This window comes from Halichoerus grypus, chromosome 6, assembly GCF_964656455.1.
Source record: "Halichoerus grypus chromosome 6, mHalGry1.hap1.1, whole genome shotgun sequence".
In the NCBI taxonomy this organism is placed as follows: Eukaryota; Metazoa; Chordata; class Mammalia; order Carnivora; family Phocidae; genus Halichoerus; species Halichoerus grypus.
The window spans coordinates 146199689-146220665 of record NC_135717.1 but is presented as its reverse complement, the minus strand read 5'-3'; the positions used below and the strand labels follow the sequence as shown (position 1 = coordinate 146220665).

The 20977-nt window shown below is 35.2% G+C and overlaps 1 protein-coding gene across 12 annotated transcripts in view; it reads left to right on the top strand.

The window, feature by feature from the left end:
- The window catches only part of MGAT4C (MGAT4 family member C), a 725092-nt gene that overhangs the window by 687214 nt on the left and 16901 nt on the right, over window positions 1-20977 (top strand). For 9 of the 12 annotated variants that reach the window (XM_036110954.2, XM_036110960.2, XM_036110966.2 and 6 more), the window contains one exon: window positions 6634-6719. The gene's annotated coding sequence lies outside the window, so the exon portion shown is untranslated. Of the gene's footprint in view, window positions 1-6620; window positions 6720-20977 lie in introns of all 12 variants that reach the window. The other 3 variants (XM_036110967.2, XM_078076386.1, XM_036110961.2) reach the window with 2 other exon arrangements.

Sequence of the window (20977 nt, the reverse complement as noted above, 5' to 3'; positions counted from 1 at the left end):
CAAATTATCTCTTTCAAGTAGATGCAGGAGGAGATTTGGAGTTGAGTTTGAAGGATGAATAGAGGTTAATCAAGGAGGCAAGGAGAAAGTAATTGCAGGCAATGTAAACAATAATAACAAAGCCACATGTGATAAAGTAAATGGCATAATTTGGGAAGCAAGCCCTTTAGCTATAATGTTGGTTCTTGGAATGGAACCCTAAAAAATAGAGTGGAAATGTAGGCTGTAGCCAAGTTGTAATGTACCCAACACAGAATGACAAGAAGCTATGTCATTGAAAGGTTTTAAATAGGTAAACAGAATTATAATAAATCTTTAGGAAAATAATGCTAATAACAGTATGGAAGATGACTGTAGGAATGAGTGGTTTTCGCCGGGCAGTTGGGTAAAATCCTGTGGTTACAAATTAGGGCTTCTGAGTCCAATCAATCCTTTTGTACCAATCTATTCTAGAGTAATTTTAAAAATTAAATATAAAATTTTACAAAGGACATACCTCTGTGACTGGCAAATAATGATCCTCCAAAAATATTTATTGTTGTTATGTTATTTTGGAATGGGTATTCATTTGTTCATATAACAAACATTTATTGAAGGCTTACTGTGTGCCAGGAACTCTTCTGGGAACAAGGCATACTGCAGTGAACAAAACAGATCAAGTCCTTGCTCTACACAGCTTACATTCTCTTGAGGGAGGAAGCCAGTCAGAAAAAAAAAAAACAAAAAAAACCCAAAAACAGAAAAATGTCAGAGACATTTCTGAGACAGAATTGACAGAACCTGATTACATACTGCGTGTGGGATGGTGTGCGTCATAAGTGAGGACAACAAGAGGAAGAGTTAGGAATGATGCTGAGATTTTTACCTCAGGCAACAGTGCAGAGGCATTGTCTTGTCATTAGCCAAAATAAGAAAGATAGATCCAAGAACACAGGTGGGCAGAGTTTAAGAGAGGAACAGGAAATGAATTTGATTTAGAACATGCCAAACTATAGATGTCTGTCCATCCAGGTAGAGATGATGGGCTCTGGAAATTGGTTCCTATATGCTGTAGTGGAGCAGAAACAATTTTGTTTGTAGAGGTTATGCCTCTATCCGTCTCCAACCCCCAGCAGAATGCTGGTGTATACTGAATATGGACTTCTCAATTTTGGTATGGAAAATAATTAATGTATATTTTGAAGAAAATACTTTCTGGAACTCCATGAATAACTTGCAGTAAGAGTGTGATAAAGAAATTACCTTCTGCTTCCTATCTTTACTGTTATTTGACTCCATCACCTCTCAGATAGATGCAAGGAACAAACCTTGAGTGGTTTGTCTAACTTGCTGAGGTTACAGGTTCCCTTGGGTAAGAACAATATTGTTCTTCTTTTCTAATTGGAGCTCTGGTAAGCAGAGATATTTTTAAGCAGAGTGTAAGTTGATATTTAATCAGAATTTAAAAGACAATCCGTTAAGAGACTCTAAGCTTGTTGGTGGGAAATATTATATTCATATTTGTGTCCTCATGCTTTATCCAGATACACAGTAGACACAAAAAACGTGACAAATTAATAAATGAAGAATAAAAAAAAAATGAATGTTATATAACACGCAAGGAAATGGATACCCCCCAAAAAAACAAATTGTAATTCGTCACATAATCTTATCTGAATAAAAATACTCAACCAATTGCAAAGATTTCCTCTGGAAATGTAATTCTGTTACTAAAATTTGACTGTATTGAAAATAAGTGAGTATATCATGTAAAGAGATCTTACTTTTAGACACCTTTTTAGGTATAACAATGAACATTTTCAAATTAAATCAGAAAAAAAAAACAGTGATTTTAAAGTAATTATACCATACAGTAGACACCACTTCACAGAAAATATCTATTGATATAGAACAAAATAATATACTGAAGCTTTGGATTATTAAAACCAGTTTTACAATGTTTTTAAAATTCTTGGAAAATGAAAAAAATCTAATTTGCACTGGAATTTTGACTTTTATCCAATTGATTTATCTCCCTGTGTACTGATGAACATCTTATTGAAATGTCTAGCTATTCCAATAAAAATAGAGATAATCTTCAATAACTAATAGACCTTATTTCCCTTATTTTCCCATTCCTGCTCTTTGGTTTCTAAAGGCGTAGCCTCAAGTAAAATGGTTGCTCCATTACTACCCCATCATCAAGATTCCACTCAGTGATTTCCCCTTGTCTCTGGATTTAAGGACTAACTTATTAAGCCTACTTTTTTCATTTTAACTCATTTTTCCTTTTACAGATTAATCTCCAATCTCAAAAATGTACATAATAAAACTTCTGTGATATGCCATTCTATGCTGAAATAACCAGGAAACTTCTTTCATCCAAAATTCATAGAAGGAAGAATGTGTTGTGGTTAAGATCGGGTTCTGAATTCAGCTGCCTCTGAGTTCCCTACCTGCATCACTTCCAGACTGCGTATCTTTAAGAAATGAACTTGTTTCCACATGTGTGAAATGACAAAGATATTAATAGTGCCTATCTCACAAGTTTTCTGTGACGATCAGATGAATTATAGCACATAAAATTCTTAACACTGAGCCAGCACTTACTAAAAGCTCATTATGCTGGTTATGTATAAGTTTAGAGTCTATCAGCTTTTAATGTTTGTGCCCTTGTCCATTAAAAAACATCAGGTATTTCACTACTTCTTGTCTTTAATTCATTCAATCTTTTAAAGTGCTAATCATATGACTCTGACTATGTTAAATGCTGCAGACAATAATTACAAGATTGAAAACGTAGTGCTTGGTACTCCAGTTTGAATGACCAAAATTACAACAGTAAAAGATTGCAGTAATTACATGCAGAGTGAAAATACAGATAAATGACAGTGTGCGATGAGAAATCTTAGGTCATTTCTTAGCTATTTATGGCCATAACATGGCTCTTTCCTTCTTATTTCCTTCACCAGAGCCTTTTGTTTTAATGCAATCATCCTGCTCCCAACTCCCAGAATCTCCCCTCATGATCAAACTCCCACCCACACTTTTGCATACAACATAGCAAACACATTAGTAAAATAGCGTCTTATAATTAGAAACATTTTCTTTGAAGCTCCACTAAATGTTTCATAAATTTTAATTCAAGAGATGCTTTTTCCGGTATTCTCAAATGGCAGATTCATCAATTAAAAATCCACTCAGAAATGTCTGGGAACATCTCTGAGGTATACATTTTCCTAAGTAAAGTAAATACTTTGCCTTCAATGAGCCCATAGTTTTTAGGGGAAAAACTGTGTAAAGAAATAATCACACTAGAGGGTTAAAGCTGATAGGATGGATGAGTTACACAAAGGGACCTAAATAAAGTACTGATCACTTCTACATAGAAGAGGAAAAATCAGCCAATGTTTCAAAGAAGGAGCAATATTTGAGCTACTGCAGTGGGGAGTGTGGAGTCTTTGAGCAGACATAGAACACAGTGTTGGGGTGGCATACTGTCAACTATTAAGGAAAGAAAGTGACAGATGTTAATGACATGCACAAGAATTTGAACTTTGTAGCATCAGCAAATGGAATTATGGAATGTCTCATGCTTGAGAATGACATGGTCAGATTTGTTTTAAGGAAAGACTGCAGAGGAGTGTGACAGAGGGATCTGAAGGATGTAAGATATTCTTTAGAGAGAACACTTGATGGAACAGTTATAACAGCATGCGTTTGAAGGTTCTGAACTAGATACACTTGCTTTTAAAGGCTGGACAATTTAAATATCTTAGGTCATTGGAGAACGTATAAAATCAAATATTATACAGATTATAAACCATTACTAACTATATATATATTATGTTGATGAGTTATTATTGTACATATGCAATATTTTTCTAGGAAAAAATGAATAAGCACATTAAAGTCTAAAACTGTTATTTCAAAGATGAACTTATCAAAGTGAAGTGAATTTTAACATTAGTCAAATCTCTGGAAAATTATAGTAAAACCGTTATGGATGGCCATGGGGCACGGAAAGGTTCTAAACTGTTTTATAAATTATAAAATATTGCTACGTTTAACATAGTTTCAGTGTTATATGTATTCACATAAATTCCAAGTTTTTGACTAATTGCTGAAATGGATAATTTCCCATTAACCAGAATATTTTATTACTGAGCCAGCATTCTTAACTGGATAGAAAACAGTTGAAATGTGTAGTCTGTAAAGACCTATATTCTCAAGTAATGTTTTTCACCATATGAATTTCATGGAAAAACATCCAAAAATTCTCAACAAGAAATAGAGTATATTATACTATATGATTTGATTTAAGTAATTAATTAAATATTAGAGTAGCTAATGGAGTACAGATGAGAAACTGGTGATTTTTAAATTATAATTTTCAGGGGCTCCTGGGTGGTTCAGTCGTTAAGCGTCTGCTTTCAGCTCAGGTCCTGACCCCAGGGTCCTGGGCTCCCTGCTCAGCATTGGGCTCCCTGATCAGCAGGGAGCCTGCTTCTCCCTCTCCCACTCCCCCTGCTTGTGTTCCCTCTCTTGCTATCTCTCTCTGTCAAATAAATAAATAAATAAATAAATAAATAAATAAATAAAATCTTTTTAAAAATAACATAATTTTCAAAATAAAAATCTAATAAAAGTATTGAAAAATACAAAAATGTCTAATTATCTTTAAATAATGTTTCTTGCTAGGGTATTTCAACTTAGTCACTGGCCATGGTTTTTGAGGATAAATGGAAGACAGGAGAGGTCTTCTTTTAATGCTTAATTATCAGAAGAGCCAATAGTCAGAAAAATATCTATGAAAATGCTTCCCAAGGGCCCTTTTGTAGCCCCTTCACCTCCTCTTATAATGCTATATGTTCAGTTTGCTTATGATGTGGGGGGTAGTTTCAAAGTTAAAAATCCTCCATTTCCTGAGGGTTTCCTAATAATGGTTCATGATAGCTCTGTTTTGTTACTATTTTTAAGAAGATGGACATACTTATTTATAATATACCGAGAACTGGTTAATAATGATTTTAAGAAATCAAATTCAATGCAGATTGAAATATGCATATTTTCTATGGAGATCACCTTCTACTCAGTAAATGGCACCATACAGAAATGCACTGTTGTTACTTTAATTGGAAAGGACCCATTTTAGTAATGTCTCTGGCTCTGGAAGAATTATACACACACAGATTGGAAGAGCTAAGAAAGCTTATTTAACTAAGCTGTCAATAGCAATCTCTCAGATCTGCTTAAATTTATTGGGAGGCGGGAAGATCTATTTGAAATGCTGACAGGAAACACAGAACCAGTTCTAACAGTGTTACATTTAATACACAGGGATATATTACAAGGTTAAAGAGAGTTGGCAGTATGTATCATAAATGTAGCTACCCTTTAACCCAGCAATTTCATTTATAGATTATATCCAAAAATTATGCACAATGGTATATTACAAGAATTTTCACTGTATCACTGTAGCAAATTTTGTAATAGAGAATATTTGGAAACAACTTACAGATGTATGTATAAGGAGAGGGTCAAATAAATGTTGCAATTAGATGATTCAGCAATTTTAAATAATACAGAACTCTATTTGTACTGACATGGAAAGACTTCCAACATATGTTAAGACACAAAGCAATACACATAATGTGGTTCAGTGAATTTGTGTTATTTTAAGCAGATGTGTGTGTGCTATGTCTATGTGTGTGTAGAAAAGGCCCTGGGAAATTAAATTATGGGGGGAACTAGTTATTTCTAGTAGGAACTTTGGGGTATGGTGGAGGGGGATATTCACTGCTTCTTATTTCTTATACTTTCTTGCATTACTTGTGTAAGTAAGCAATGAAAGCAATATAGTTTCTCTTTATGTTTCACTCCTTAATAATGGGACTTGAATGCTTTGGTTATTGTAGCATTAGTTTTTTTTATTTTTAAATTAGCAAAACATGAGATTTCAGGACATATTCATGCCATCACAACCACAGAACATATCTATAGTACCATACGCAGTATTTCTCCTAATTTATCACTATATATATTATATATATTATAAAAATATTATATATATATATAAAATCTTTGGTTTGAATCTAAACCATTTTGCGACCCTGGACAAGTTTGTTAAACATTCCCTAAAGCCTTTTTTCTGGATTAAAAAATAGATATCGTAGTATCTAGTTATTGAAGTCCTAGAAGGACTTAACATAGTGCATGTAGAAAGTCCTGTAGCATAGTGTCTATCATATAATATGTTTCCCTAAAATGTAGATTTTTTTTAGTGGTTTTTCATAGTTAATAGCCTATTTTCTTCAATAAATTATAGAATTCCTGAAACAACATATGAAAATATTATTCTATGAATTTCTCAACAATGAATATATTTGCAAAACTGTTTAATTTTCTAATATTTTAGCTATTGAATATAGAAATATAATTATTTTAATATAAAAGAGCTGGAGGTTAGCCTTGAAGAAACATATTTTATGTAATTCTTTCATTTTAATAGATATGTGCACAATGCCATGAGTCAGTGATGTTTGGGGTACACATGGGAAATAACGCAAAATAGATTATAAGAATGAACATAGGAAAATTGGATTTCACTGTTGAAATTATTAATTTCTTTCTCAAATGAGTTTTTCATTACAGATTTTCATTATGCACTCAGGCCATAGCTTCCTAATCAATAAAGAAATTCCTACCACGGGAGAATGAAAAGGAAGAGAGACTGAAAGGTTGGTATAAAAATTATGTTTAAGGAACTGGTAATGAATCTAGATTTAAATTTATTATTATTTTTTTAAATGACTTGACAATCTATTTCAGGAAATCAGTAGCCACGGGGAAAAGACAAAGTTTTGATTCTGTTTCCATTTGAGGGTAAAACAAATGAACTAATGTTGTTATAAAACTGTTAACATTATTAGGTTTAATCCTAACCTTAGGAACCTAGTAATTGAAAAAAAAAAAGTGATATATTAGAATTTTTTAAGATTTCTGATAACAAAGTGAATGAACGGGATTGAGACTTTACAATACATTTTTTAAAATGTCAATTATACTATTACTATAAGAATCCCTAGGCCACAGATACTTACAGTCTTTACATTTGAGCATTTAACTATGGAAATGATTGTTTCAATTTCACCAAGAGCAGGCTGTAGGATGGTTAATGATATTTGTCTTCTTATATCTGAATTAGCACTTCTGGTCAACCTGAAATTATGTAACTGTCAAGCACTGTGATGTAGAATTTTATGGCCTAAGTTGTCCATTTAGATACTGAAGTACAGTTATGAGTCTTTTTAGAAATGAAAACTATGTCTTCCATAAAATTAATATGTGAGCAGTAATTTTACAAAATATAAAAAGAGAAAGAATTGAAATATTCCTCAGCTCAGAACACGTTTTTTTGCCTTTAGAATTAATACCTCCTAGCATTTTTGCTTCATGATTTTTTGCATAATTTTTAAAATATATTATATGTAGAATTTTAGTTGCTTTTTAAAACAAATATGTTGTTTTAAATATGTTATGTGTCTATTACAGAAGATTAGGAAATATAGATAATATAAGGAAGTAATAACTACCCATACTTGTATGAAACACAAACAACCAATATTAATGTCATTGTAGTTCTTTAATTGTTTTTCTGTATGCATTTTTACATAGTTAAAATTTTACATGTAGTTAAGATTAGTAAACATATAAGAACATTTATAGGTCTTAGATAAAAGAGAATATGTGGAGGTGATTTATTGACAAATTATATTGAACATTTTCATTCAGGAAGAGTTTTAAAGATACAGAAAAAAATTCATTTCTCAAATTTCTTGACATAGCAGTAATCTGTAAGTTACCCACCTCAAATCTACGTTTCTGATGGGAGTAAACCAAAACCAAAATTCATTGGCAGTTATGCTTGTAAATTCCAAACTATGTAAATGTTATAGTCATCATAAGCATACACAGTTTGTGAATGGAAGAAATTCAGTTACCACTTCTAGTGGTTATAAACAAGGAATAATGTATTCTAATTGAATATTGGATACAGTTATATTAATATATTTCTTGATTCTAGAAAATTCAAAGGTATGAAAGAGAACTGAACTTTGTAGTATTTTATTTATTTATTTATTTATTCATTTATTCATTTATTATTTAGAGTTTATTTGGAAATAGAAGAATTGCAATTCAACACAAACTATGGTAAACCATAGGCAAGTCTAAAGACACAAAGGGAAGGTCAGCCTTTGTTAAGTTTTAGGAGGAAATTGAGGAGGGTTGTTTCTTTTGTTATTTTTGTTTTAAGGTTGACTTATTTATTTAAGACAGAGAGGGCAGTCACGGGCAAGAGTGCAGGGAGGGGCAGAGAGAGAGAATCTCTAAGCAGACTCCCCGCTGAGTGCAAAGCCTGACACAGGACTCAATCCAATCCCAAGATCCATGAGATCATGACCTGAGCTGAAACCTAGAGTCTGACGCTCGAGCGGCTGAGCCACCAGGCGCCCTGAGCTTTGTAGTATTTAATACAAAGTCCAGCTTCACTGCTCAGATTCAATTTCAACATGAGAACCCCTGATTCCTATCGGTTTCTTAAATTCAGAATCACAGCTAAGTAAAAGAAAAGCTGCAGTCCTTTTTCACCATGTCTCTCCATTCTTGGTTCTTAATTCATCTCTAAATGACTTAGTGGATATCCATACATATTTTTAATACTTGAGTTTTATTTCTTAACTCTTTACATATCAGAATAAAATATTTTATTTTGCCCCTGGGAAACAAAGAGAGCCTTTGCAAATTGCAGTTATGGTACAAGAGCATTTCCCTTGGGGCATAAAGTCCCAAGATATTTTCTCATTATCTTCCTTTTAAATAAAATTATTATGGACTGCAAGTCTGAAACCAGTCTGTTCATTTCGTTTGTCAAGATCTTAGTAGTTTTTTAATGTGTACTGTTTCTGCTTGGATGGTGGTAAGATTTTAAGAAAGGGGCAAAAATAACAACTTCAGAAAACAGAAATGTTCCACTACATGCTACTTTCTGCGTACCTTCTGTCTGGAATGTTCCGCACTCTTACCCTTCTCCATCGGTCAGCCTCTCCCTTTTGAAACATTTCCTGAAGACATCAACTTCCAAGTAGACAGGGCAACTTCCTTCTTTCTCCGTTTTGTGTTTCTACATATGTGAACATTCCTAATGTCTTACTGTAACACTTTATGGATGTAATTTATTTTCCATTTACTTTGCACTAAACAGTAGTGCAAGAAAATGAACTTATTAATCTTTGCTCTCTAGCACAATTTCATGTGATAGTGAAACTTCAGGAAACATTGAAAGAGCAAAAGCAGTATGTAACAGCTAGGGCAACACAGACTAAACCATCACTTAATGGTATTTCTAAAACTTCTTGATAATAGCTACCAGGAAGTTATTTCCAAACACGATATGTGATTTTATTTTACTTCCTCGGTAAAGTTTTTGGTTTTTGTTTTTGTTTTTTTCCTGTTCTAGTTAGGCTGGATAGAAATTGCAGTCATAGTGCGTTGTCTAGCACAGATTCCTGGTACACAGGGTGAACTCCATATGTGCTTTGAATGAAAGGATAAATAACTGGTAATGAATTATCTATAACAGACACGTTCATTCTGATTTTAGAATCTAATAACAAACTTAGGAAAAACCACTCTTACATAAAGAGGAAAACAGTTAGCACTAAGCATATTATTTAAATAATAAAATATATTTGGGCATATATCATATTTATCCACTTAAATTGATATTTGGCATTACTGAATTCAAGTTACAGTTTATCTGATCTATTACCATACAAAAATGTGTGGCAATTTTATCAAGACAATGTATTACAGACTTTTCTACTATTCCAGTAATTGTGCATAAATGCTTGCACAATCCCTTTGGGGGGGAAATTATCTTGTGGTGTGTTATCTTCTCATATTAATGATAGAAATATGATTATTAATGTGCTTTAATATTATTTCTTTACCCCAAATTTAGCTTGATTTGGAAGCACCTGATTTTTAGATCTTTCTGATAAACAGTTTGAGTAGATCCCAATGCTTAAGAAGTCAGGGATTTGAAAACCTGTCATTTATCACACCCGTATCACATACTTGCTATATACTGTCTCTGGGCACATCACTTACTCTATCTGCTCTAATGTGTACTTATTTGTAACGTGAGAATAATCGCAAAATGTATTCTTTCCTACCTCATGAGTTTCTTTTTTAAAGATGTATTTATTTTAGAGAGAGGGAGAGAGAACAAGAGCAGGGGGAGGGGCAGAGGAAGAGGGAGAGAGAGAACCTCCAGCAGATTCCCCACTGAGCATGGAGCCCAGCACAGGGCTCAATCTCAGGACCCTGAGATCATGACTCCAGCAGAAACCAAGAGCCAGATGCTCAACCGCCTGAGCCCCCCAAATGCCTCTCTACTTCGTGGGTTTTGTGGAAGACTAAACTTATTTTACAGCCCTCTGAATGAGTCAGTTATCATCATCATCATTATCACTTTCTTCCCTGCCACAACTCAAAACAACTTGCATGACCACAATTTGCTTAAGTGCTATCTCCTATATTCTTGCTAAAGTGCTTAGTTCCATGTTGGCTATTATTGTTTCCACTCTAGCTAGACTTTTTTAGCTCAATGGAAGGAAACTCGAAATCTGTAAGAGAATGATATTCTAAAACAGAAGTTGGTAAATACTGAATATTTCTGGTCTTAGTTAGCTTCAGTGTTGAAAAAGATTGTTCTCTCTTCCCAATCCTCATTTCAAGTTTTACTATTTTAATACTTAGTGACAAGAAACCTCCCGCTTGTCAATGCTACACATTTTCTATCTGTGTTTCTATCTGCTTAACGTCAAGCAGAAAATAAATTTGCTGGTCATCACTGTGAACCCTAAGGAATAACCTAGGCTCTATCATTTTCTACTTCTACCACCTATAGCTACGAGTGGACCACACAACATGGGACTGTAAAAAAAAAATCTTAACATTAAAAAACAATTACATTCGTTCCATCGATATCTGAGCCCTTTGTACAAAATGTAAAGATAATAAGTTTTGTAAAACCCTTCTCATTTTTGTGACTTCCTGAAGCTTTTGCTATGTCAGCAACAGTCTTTCTTTTCATCAGAAAGTATTGAATACTGCCCCTGAGGGTGTGTACAGCCTTCCACAAAGTAGAATAACAAATCGGGCAAGCATTAAAAAAGGCAAGCCAAGGGCGCCTGGGTGGCTCAGTTGGTTAAGCGACTGCCTTCGGCTCAGGTCATGATCCTGGAGTCCCGGGATCGAGTCCCGCATCGGGCTCCCTGCTCGGCGAGGAGCCTGCTTCTCCCTCTGACCCTCCCCCCTCTCATGTACTCTCTCTCTCTCTCATTCTCGCTCTCTCAAATAAATAAATAAATCTTTAAAAAAAAAAAAAAAAAAGGCAAGCCAAGCAAGTCAGATATACATAAAGGCAATGTCAGACAGATGAACAGTTGATGGCAAGACTTCTTTCATGATTTTCCCAAATGTGGGGTTAAGTGTTGGCTACAAGCCCATAGGATTTGGAGAATGTAATTTTACTTTTGCATTTTGTTGATTTAAACATAGACTCTTAAATAAAATATAAACTAAGCTTAGTGCCTTGGGATAGATTAATGTAGCCACATTCATTCAGATGGGTAGGGTTATGGGTTCTCTTTTTCCCAATCTCTGATATGGCCATGGAATAGTTTGCACTGGGGACGTGTGATTTTACCCTAAAGAGCTAGAGAGAGAACTGAACTCATTAACGTTTGGTGGTTTGTTGCACACAGTCCAAGTAACATCCTAGAAACATGAAGAATTTGTGGTAACATGCACAAGCATATGCACTCTAAGCAAACAGCTCTGTGGTATAATAATTCACTTGTCACTTCACATCAGCATCAATTCTTTAATAAATGACCATTTTTTCCTGAGTTGATCAAAACTAGCACACAAATTTCCACAGTGTCTTCCCAAGAAGAAAAATAATGAAGTGTTTGTGCAACTAATACTTTATCTGTGTCCAAGAGTAATGATTTGAAATAAATATTTATAGTGTTACAATGACAGAGTCTTTATTTCTATACATGTATGTGCATATGTGTGAGGTACTAAAGATAAGCAGATGGTCCAACAGATCCAAATAATATCTGTCCCAAAATTATATGGCTTCTAAAACTTTGCACCATATCTGAATTCTGATATTAAATCAGATTACATATGTCTCAGGCTCTCCTGGCACAAACTAATTACTCTATTTTGCTAATGTTCTTCAAAGTGTCCACAGTGTCAACATTCCTTTCCTTTTTTTTTTTTTTGCTGCTGCATTTCTTAAATATTCTAAAAGATCTTGATTTATCTCAGTAATGAAATATCTCAATCCACCAAATACTAAAACTAACAAATGGCATTATCCTCACTTTTCATTTTGGTAATGGAAAAAGTTAAGTTTTGCATTTTGCAACCAAAATGCCTAGCAATTACATTGTAGGTCTGGGTCATGGAAGGGAAGCTCTTAGACAAGATAGAAGAGTGGTGTGGGAAAGAAATACAAATATTCACGGACTAGTAGTTTTCTCATAGCCTCAAGTTTAAGATTTCTGCAATGCAACACACACACACACACACACACACACACACACACCAGTAGTTATTTGTTCTTTAAAAAAAAACAAAAACAAAAAACAAAAAAACACTTCTCCAAGTACTAAAGTGATATGATTTTTTGTTTGTTCTGTTTTTTATGTAGGCTCCACACCCAGCATGGAGCCCAATGTGAGGCTTGAACTCACAACCCCAAGATCCAGACCTGAGTTGAGATCAAGAGTCAGATACTTAACCAACTGAACCACCCAGGCACCCCATGATAAGAAGTTTTTAAAAAATATTCTACATACAAGAAGCTCAGAATCCAAAGGGAAATAAGACATATAAAAACAGTATCAAGAAGTAGAAAGTATTAAGTAAATTAAGAGAAGTATAGATAAAATGGTAAGAGTTCAAAAAAGTGAAAACCAAATTTGACTGAAAATGGGGTTCAGCAAGAAGGTAACATTTGGTGATCTGAAATTATATTTCAAAAATTGGGAATTGGTAATAAAGGAGAGCAAATCCATGGAGATTAAAATGTGAGGCAAATGTAGAGAACAGTACTTTTCTTAAACTGATGCACAAAATGACTGAGCCTAAGGAGGAAAGGAATTATGTAGGAAAGCATATCCACATATAAGACGATTTATTGTTGAGCCTCTGAGAAGTGAAATAGTGTCTCACATTCCTTGGCCTTACATACTTCTAAATTGTTCAAACCCTACATGTCTCTAACTAGGGCTAGGGATTCCAGAACTAACATGCAGATTGGGTTTCACTCTATGTCACTCAGCTTTACCTCTAATGCAGGCCTGATTCTGCTCAATGTTGTTTTCCAAAGGAGGGTCCAACAGAGTTTTCTTGGAAATCCGCTGCATTTCCCTAGGAGCTATCTTCTGACACAGTGATGTTGATGTTGGTGTTGGCAATTGCAAAGTTCTGCTGGATCCATCCCATTTGCACACAATTTTAGTTTCCATACCTTGAGTCTAGCTTCAACCAGAGGTTTTGCCAAACTTGTCCAAGTTTTGGCACTATGAGGCTATCTTTGTTTCAAATGGGATATTCAAAAATCCTCCTAATCTAAAATTGCTCAGAGATAGGTGACTTTAACCCTGTGACAAAACTTTGATAGCACCAGACTTGTAGAATGAAAAGTTCTAATAAACTGTATGAACATATGCTTCTAAAAAAGGTATTGTCCTGCTTGACTGGCTGTTTTGCATTTAGTTGATCTGCAGATGGCAGCTCATCAAAGATTCTGAACCCCATTCCAGAAAGGGTTCTTACTAAGTTTCGCTTAATCTTTTTTTTTTTCCATCTGCCTAACCTCCAAGCAAATCTAATTTTTTAGCTATTTTTTTTCTGGACTGTCTGGAAGATTATCAATTCTTCCACTTGCATTCAATGTGGTTACAGTAGTTTCAAGGTTGCATCTATGAGGAAGGATGTAGCCCATTTCTGTGGAGTCGTGTCCCTACAACCACACACACTGCATTGTATCCAAAATCCAGAGATAGTCAATCTTGTAGAACTTCAAAGTTAGTTGATCAATAGTCTTTAATTGTGATCACTTGCTTTGCATTTTAAAAGATGCAGAACTGTATACAAACAAAACATTATGAGTAAGCACTTTAACTTCATTAAAGGTCAGAGGGAGGCCATTGGGAGGTGGCAGCTCAGATCCCTGAGGCACCATCTTGAAACTATCTGAATGAAGCTACTAAATTTCATATCTCTTCCTCCAGTTATTAGAGGAATTGCTGAAGCTCCTGTCTCAACAATCTAAGCTTCACTGTGGTGGCAACTTTGCAGTGTGTTTCTTCCAGTTTAGTGATATGGAGCAAAATCACAACCTGTATAAACTTCAGTGCCCTCAAACAGGGGATACCTTTCATATAGTCAAGAAGGGAGGTGCTGGCCTGCAATGGATTCTCCGCTGCTCCTGGGGCTCCTCTTCCAAGCCCCACTGATTGGCATAGCTCCAGCGCACACAGCTTGTAGAGAGACAGCAGAGGGAGACGGTACCTGAAGCAATGGAACTCCCACCCTAGTGGACACAAGTATGTTTGTATTTCCTGGAGGAAATTTTTTTTCATTTAATATAAAACTACTTTTATTATTACAAAACAGAAAAAACTTTGGTTATTTTATCTCAGGACTGGGAAGGAGAAGTAAGACACAGGATGAAGAAATTGTAGTTTTGATCCAAAAGAATTGTTCAAATTCTCTGCCTCCTCTACCTGCCTGGTGCTCCTTGGCTGTCTTCCAAGCATCCTTTCTTAGGCAGTGCAAAGTACAAATAAAAGTGCAGCTAATTCCAGAGCTTGAAAAATAAAATAGTTCTTAACAGTCGTTAGGATCTCCTTCCTCTAGTTTTGCAAAGAGCAGGACTGAAATAGACCAACGGGGTTTGGCCTCTGTACAGTTTTCACTGCATAAAACTTGGGGTCTGGGTGGCAGGGGAAATCCGGGTCTGAATGGACCGCCTCAGTGAGCTCTGTGCAGGGCTGGCTGTGCTTTTGCTACCATGTGGTTTACCACCGGGCATTGTGTTATCACTGTGATGACTGAGACCATTTGCAGGCAGCTTTCTTGATTTCTGTCCTGTGCACAGCAGAGCCCTGTTGTTACGTTTTTCCTACTAACCTGACCTGACTGACAGCCAACCCCCGCCCCCCACCTGGAAATGCATCCCAGCATCTAGGGTGGATCTTCTCACTTCCCGCCTAGCAGTGGAACTCTCAAACTAGCTTCCCGCTTCTGGTTCAGGGACTGATACTTAAGAAACAAATGATGAACAGCATACGGGTTGGAAAAACCATCAGCATCAGGAAGTATTAACCTGAACTCTGATAATGGCAGTGAGAATGGGGGAGCGGGGGGTGGGGGGGAGGGGCGGGGAGAAATTGTGGCAGGTGAGATATTGAAGGCTTGAGACAGAACTTGGAATATTTCTGACTTTGGGAGAGCAGGAGACAAATAACTTTTGAGATGATTTAATTTGGCGATTAGAAATCTAGGCCTACCAAAAATGAGACGGCAAACACGAACAAGCTGGAATGGAAAACCATCCTGTAGTTTTAGATTCACTGTTTTTGTGTGAATAGCAGGAAATCTGCCTAGAGATAATAGTCTCTATTCAAAAATTGGAAATAGGCTCAGGAAGGAGTCCTAGCTTAAGATCTAAATTTTGAATTTTGCTCAAATTTGGTTGTAAGAGAGGTCATGTAATGTCAAAAGGTTGTAAAGAAAAGAAGAGAAGATTAGACAGAATGGTGGGAAAGAAAAATATTATAGGACGGAAAGATTACTAAGAATGTCTTGTCTCCTCTTTGGAGATGGTTTGTAAAGTTAAGAAGACAAAATTCAGGTAGGATTAGTATTAAATAGTGAGAAAGAATAATACTTTCTCACTGACTGACTTGTTTCATTGTCATATATTTATATATGTATAATTATGTGTATATAAGTGTATAGGAGTATATGCTACACTATTTATAATTTCAAAATTGTATGTAAATACATGACTATATAATATACATTTTATGTGTGAATATAAATAAATATATCCATAAATTCATATGTAATAATCTTTACAAAGGAATTATAGAGTGAAAATAATTTATTTCCATTTAAAAAATTAATTATTTGGTATAGCATTACATCCAAATGATTTTTAAATAGTTATGTCTTTGAAGTAGTTTCATATGTGAACATTCAACACCTGGATCTTCCAAAGAGAATGTGATTCTTAAAAAAAAAAAAGAAGTCTTATTGAACCAGATGTGCCAACTTTGCATACATTTGGAGCAGAGGAGTAGGGTTTTTATATATCCTTATTTCCATAACTATATTCATAATCAACAGTGTTGTATTATAAATTTCTGACAAAGAAGCTGTTTTTTAAAGCATTTGCAGTAAAACTACTAAACAAAACATGTCCCATTACACGTGCAAGAGATAAGGTGTATTGTAGCATATGTTTTTAGCAAATAAATTTCTCATGACATTTAGGTTATATAAAGATGATATATATCATCCTGAGAAAATAATTCACTCAAACCATGATAATATGATTTATCATTTTTCTAAATGAACCTAATCTGTAATAATCAACCCATGACCTCTGAAAAACTTTTTACCTCTCTAAAATTATTTGAAGACTAAGTCAAAACTTTCTAACAAAATAAGATACTGTTTGAACATGGAACCAAAATATTGCTCAAATAATCTGTCCTCATTTGTGTGACTGATGTTTTCAAGCAGGAGCTTGAAACTGCTACTGCAGTTTATGTCATCAAGGTGTGCTCACCTGTTTAAGAATTTCAAACCAAGTTTTTACTTTCTTTTAATACTTCCAGTTTGTAAACTATGGTGAGCTTGAGTTTGTCAAGCTCAATTTAGTGGTTTTCAATAAATAGTTTCATTACTTACTTGTATCGACATGCTTTCTTTTCACACTAGACCCTAAGAGACTAATGCTGTTGCAGAGTGTCTGTGGATTAAAAATGGCTACCAGGCCTGGGTGGTGGAATCCGTTGGGCATCCAACTCTTGTTTTTGGCTCTGGTCATGATCTCAGGTGGTGGGATCGAGCCCCATGTCAGGCTCCACACTCAGGGTGGAGTCTGCTTAAGATTCTCTCTCCCTCTCGCTCTGACTCCCTCCCCCCAAAATAAATAAATAATTTTTAAAAAACATAAAAATGGCTACCCAGTAATGCTACCATGATATCTAGGAGTTACCTTGCTTTTAAAACTCTTCACTTCTCTCCATCACATTTCCACCTAAACCATCAGTATCTCTTTCATGGGATGTGGCTCTCTCCTCTTTTGTTGGATTATTTTGTATTATATTGGTTTATGGTCAGACCAGAAACATTCTTTAAAATCCCTACCTACCATATATACTTTGTTGACCAAAACACACGCACAAAAATTAAATATTAAGAGAAAATGTTGGATTATTCAGATGCTCTGTCTTTGCTATTTTTTTGACTATTTAAACCACAGATTCTGAGAGAATAGTATTACTATCCCTCACTGTGTTTGCAGATCCGTAAACATGTGCTTATGTTTCTAAGAGTTCTTGATTTACATATGTTTCTGTTCTGATATTTCACAATTTTTGGTCTCTTGACCTGTTTTAGGCTGTGAGAATTTATAGACTCGTAACATTAGGCATTTTGACTTATTGAATCTTCTGTTGTTTCTGATTTAAGAAGTTGCTGGTTGTGTTATTTGGTGGTATTTGTCTGGAATGGTAGCATTTAGCTTTACAAAGTGCCCTTAATTGAGTAGTTTTATGCTTTTATGGCTTTTATCCACTCACATTGTATATCAGGGTGCCAAACTGTGGTATCTCATTGTCTGAACTTGTTTAAAACACTTTGCTCATTCCTTTATCATTAGGCTTTTTGAATATCTATGTTTTAAATATGTTTCTTTTGTACAGTTTAATGTTTGGGTTTGTGTGTATTTGTGCATGTGTGCACACCCACACATGTAGCACAGTTTGAAAATCTTTTCTTTCAAAAAAAATGACGTAAGCCCAGGGGCAGCTGGGTGGCTCAGTCAGTCATCCGACTCTTGATCTCAGCTCAGGTCTTGATCTCAGGGTCATGAGTTCAAGCCCCACACTGGGCGTGGAGCCTACTTAAAAAAAAATTAACAAGCCTCCAGGCAACACAACCAATCCATTTTACATTTGCCAAATCATTTACAGTGGAAAGAAAAACAGGTGCCTCTAGATGTTCCAAGTAACATTAAAAGCAAGACAATAATGCATACTACTTATCAAGAAAAAGAGAAGAAAGTACAGGCAAAGAACTGTATAACCAGCAAGCTATTTCTGACCATGATGAAGAAATAGGGGGCTTATTTACCCTTTCTCCTTAACTAAAACACTAGACTAAATATGTGAAACAAATATTCATATTTTGTACAACAAGCAGAAAAGGGCATGATTCCCGGTAGAAGGGAAACAAATGAGATGATTGCCACAGCTCACTGTTTAGAGTTTCTAGGCTGCAGCACGAGGAGAGAGAATCCATTGAGACAGTGGGCTCCCTAGGGTGAGGAGACATAGTTGAGAAGCTTGAGATTCTGACATGGCTGGAATTCACGGGCAGAGTACCGGAGAGGAGAAAGCTACATGGAGACTACAAGTGAAGGGAGGGAGACACACGGGGAGAGAGAGGGAAAGAGAAAGAGAGAGAGATCTATAAAGGGTTTCCCTCATGTCTTTAACTGAGCACTAGGCTTGTGTGAGAACACTGTCCAACAACTGCTAAGGGATCGCTGGAAAAGAACAATTAGAACAGTTTCTGGAATATGGTTTTCCCTTCCCTTCCCCTATGATCCTCTATGCTGTTTCTTATATTCCTCATCTGAGTGAAACCATATGATACTTGTCTTTCTCTGATTGACTTATTTCGCTCAGCATAATACCCTCCAGTTATAATTTCCCTTTCTAATAATAATTCCCTTTGCCAATTTTTGCTGTCAGAGTGCTGGTTTCAGAGAAGGCTCCAGTCTTGGGCTAATTTTACCTCAGTACTAAGGCAATACTCTTCTGAGTACTCTATCTGATGCCCAATCTATTACAATTTTTTTTTTCTATTCCGGATGAAGGAAACATGAATTATTTCTGTCTTTGCATTGCAGGAACTGTCCTAATTGTTGATAGGGGTCCATTTTATTATTTTACATGTAGCTGTCCAGTTTTCCCAGCATCATTTATTAAAGAGACTATCCTTTCCTTACCAAGTATTCTTGGCTCTCCTGTCAAATATTTAGCTGACTGTAAATGCGTGGGCTTATTTTTGAGCTCTTGATTCTGTCCATTGAACTGTGTCTCTTTGACGGTACCATCCCATTTTGATTACTATAGCTTTTTAATATACAGTAGTTTGAAATCAGGAAGTATGATGCCTCTAGCTTTGTTATTCTTTCTTATGATTGCTTTGGGTTTTTAGGGTCTTTTGTGACTCCAGACAAATTTTAGAATTTTTTTTCTATTTCTATAAAAAATACCGCCATTGGAATTTTGATAAGGGTTGCATTGAATCTATTGGCTTTGGGAAGTATGGACATTTTAATGATACTCTTTCAATATATGAACACAGGATATCTTTCTATTTGGGACTTCTTCAATTTCTTTCATCAATGTCCTGCCCTGACTTTTGAAAACTACCTTCTGGGAACAAACTAGAAAAATCCTGGCCCTTACTATTTTCATTCCCTTTCTCTCAGAGATCATTGCCCTTGCTGCCTGTTGTCCACTATCTGAAAATGCCAATCATTAAATGTGGATGAAATACAGTTCCTTCTGGAAATGCAGGAAACCTTAATACTTTCCTTTCAATGACCAATTTCTAGAATCAGAAGATGATGCAGCGATCAGCTCTAATTGTGATAGATAGGTTTCTTTCTTTCTCTTTCTCTTCTTTTTATCATTACCTTATATACATGAGTTTATATTAATTCAATATTTTTCTATCAATCATAGTCATTTTTTGATGGATTGATTTTCCCAAATTTTCTCAATAGAAACCTCTTCAAGCTATTTTCTGTGTCCTTTAGATTTGCTCCTACTAACCTCTAAGAGCTTCCTTGCTTCATGGTACAACAGAAAGATAGCCTAACCATAGAGTCCCTTCCTCCTACCTGAAATCAGCTATTTTGTTTTCCTCTCGGTAAATTTAATTGACTGTAATTCTAGGGTTTTTTTTTTCTTTTTTCTGAATATTTATTTGGATTTTCCTGGACCCAGATGATTCTGTTTCAGATGGGAAAGAAGTCTGGATGAATTATTAGCTTCCTTAATTTTCTTTTGCTGTAGTTTGTCTGGTTTTTTTTTTTTTTAATAAATGACACATATTTTGATCTGTTTTCTGATCATTTGTTTGCTCTGGTTTGGGCTCCTCAGCCAATTCTGCCTGTTCTGGGTGTTATTGTTTTCACTTATATATATACAGTGGAATTTGTGCTATTATCTTTCTCATGGGTATGCTGAGGGTGTACACTGTGGAAGGTTATTTGTGCTCTGATTGTTCTGAATGGATTTTGGAGGATTCTAACTTGAAGGATTGGATCTTAGAATTTAGATGGTCACCATTACTCTCTCGGGATTCTGTCTTTCTTTCTTTGTCAACTCTGGAATGACAACCTGGGGTTTTGTTGTTGTTTTGTACTATTTTGCATTACTGCAGAGTACTCTGAAGTATTGCCTCCAAAGTATTATACTTTCTACTTCTCATATTACTTGAAATATCATATATCAACCACCTCCTCACATTATATATTTATATGTTTATTAGGCTAAGTAGATTTAATTAAAATTTTTTCTGCCAAAAAATTGAA